At 70.1% G+C, this 2,307-nt stretch overlaps 1 protein-coding gene across 1 annotated transcript in view; it reads left to right on the top strand.

The window, feature by feature from the left end:
• Window positions 1-2,307, top strand: part of PTPRN2 (protein tyrosine phosphatase, receptor type N2) — a 269,989-nt gene that overhangs the window by 204,555 nt on the left and 63,127 nt on the right. The window lies entirely within an intron of this gene.

Genomic DNA, 2,307 nt, shown 5'->3' with positions numbered 1-2,307 from the left:
CCCAGCTCCTGAAGGTCACTGGTCCCCCGACCGTGGTTTCCCGGTGGGTGAGCAAATGTCACCCGTGGGTGGCTTGGCTCCGCGGGAGGAGGCAGGGCAGGCACTCAATCCCACGTGGGACGCCTGGCGGTGACCTGGCTGGACCCTGCCCACCCTCCCCGGCCAAGTGTCATGCTCGGGGGGACCGTGCACGGAGAGACTGTGCCCAGCTCCGACGCCTCAGTCATGGCCGAGGGTCCTCAGCGACGTTGGCACCTGGCTCTGCCCCCACGGCCCAGCGACCCCGTGTGCCACCTCAGGCCGTGGGCACCATCCTGCTGGCGCATGTCAGCTGAAGTGCAGAGCACACGGCCATCGCCTCCCCGGGGCACGGAGGCCGAGCCCCCTCACTGCGCAGGTCGGGCGCCCGAGGCGCGTGTGGTCAGCCACGAGCGCTCGCTAAGGGCTGTTCCTGGGCCCGCCTCCTGCCTGTGGCTTTAGCCGTGCAGCCTGGGGTCACGCCCCAGAAGCCGGTGAGGGGCGCCGGGGCTGCTGCGACAGACGCCTCAGACCGGGGTCTCAGACAACAGACGCCGTTTCTCATGGTTCTCGGGGCTGCTGAGGGCCGCCCTGTGTCCTCACGCGGTGGAGGGGCTCTCTGGGATCCCCATTCCTCAGGCCCCCTCATGCCCCAGTCACCTCCCAGGGGCCCCACCTTCTTACACCATCGCACGACGGCCAGGGTTCTGGAGTAAGAATTTGGGGACACACAGGTTCATCCCATAGCAGCCAGGAAGCCATGTTTTCACCGAGAAGCCTGACGGGGGGCAGGGGGCCTAGGGACGCCCCGAGGCTGCGACAGGGCTGGTGCCCCCCGGGGCGGCCGCCTTGGACGCTCGAGTCCCGCAGGACAGGAAGCACATGAAGCCGGGCCCACCTGGACCAGCCGTGGCGGCGACCCCTGACCCCGGAGATGACGGACAACGCAGCAGAAGCCACGGAGCTCAAGTTCACTGACCGAAGGGCCACAAGCGACACGGCCCGGTGCCTTCTTCGCTCTCTGTCCAGCCTCGGGGCCAGCCCGGCATGCGAGGACGCCCCGGACTCAGGTCGGCCACCCCAGCGCCCTTGCGGGCGGCGCGGACACGGCAGACGGCGGAGCCCCCGCACCCGGCGGCCGACAGCGCCACGTCACTGCCAGCCTGACCTCCAGAGTGTCCTGACGGTCGTCCCTCTGAGAAGCAGCAGTGCCACCCCAAGTTCGGGGCGTGAACGGGGTTCGGCGCTGGGGCCGAGCGCGTGTCTGACGGGCCGGCTCGGGGACGTTCGCAGAGAGCGTTTGTCGGGTTCTGACGCACTCGTGTTTCTGGACACTCGGTCAGAATGTCACGGAACCTCGATTCCAACCGGGACGTGGGACGCCCTCGCTCCTGGAAAGCTGGTTTGCCGTTCGCGGTGCGAGCGCAGACGCTGGGAGCCTGTGCCGCACGCGCCCTCGCGGCCTCCTCCGGCCCGGCCAACCCCTCGCCCGGCCGTCGGGCTCCGACGTGCGTGTGCGCTTGGCCGTTCCCGGAGCCCCCGCGTGCGGACTCCAGGGTCTCGGTGGCTCGTTCGGGTCGCGTGTGACCAGCCACAGCCCTGTCCCCGGGGTGTGGCAGCAGGCAGCACCGGTGACGTGGTGCAGCACGTGGCCGGCATGCACGTCGGGCCTCTGAGGCATCTCCCGGCACGGAGCCAGCCTTGGCCTCCGACCCCGGCTCACCGACGGCCCCGGGCGCCGCGCTGGCCGTGCGAGGCTCCACTCCAGGCGTTTCCCTCGTGCAGGAGCCGAGGGGCCTGGAGACGGGGCACACGTGAGCGCCAGGTAGCTCTTCCCGAAGCTTCTGCCCAGGAAACGCAGGTGGAACCACTCAGTGGGGGCTCCGACCACACAGCTGTCAGCACGGGGGGTGGGGGGCCGTGGACACGCTGCAGTAGGCTGCAGTCGAGGGCGGGGCTGGCCTCTGTCCCAGCCCCTGACCAGCCAGCTCCCCCAGGCCCAGGCGTGAGACTGCGCGCGTCAGGCCTCGGAGACACGCAGGGCACCTGGCCGCCTCACTTGGCAAGCGACGAGGATGGCGATCCCGCGGGGGCCTGGGCGCCCGGCCCCCCGTGAGGCAGCTCACGTGCTGGTTCCACCAAAAGCACGCCAGGGCACAAAGCCCGTCCGGGAGCCGGCGGGTGACCGAGGCCCAGCTGCTGCACGAGCTTCCTGAGGTGCAGCGTTTCACCCCAAAGACGTGACGGAATCCTCGGCACAGCCGAATGCGTTTGGGCAGCAGATGGGGG

The sequence above is a fragment of the Pteropus vampyrus genome, unplaced genomic scaffold (assembly GCF_000151845.1).
Source record: "Pteropus vampyrus isolate Shadow unplaced genomic scaffold, Pvam_2.0 Scaffold396, whole genome shotgun sequence".
Lineage (NCBI taxonomy): Eukaryota > Metazoa > Chordata > Mammalia > Chiroptera > Pteropodidae > Pteropus > Pteropus vampyrus.
The sequence above is the reverse complement of the archived record's forward strand: the minus strand, read 5'-3'. Positions and strand labels throughout refer to the sequence as shown.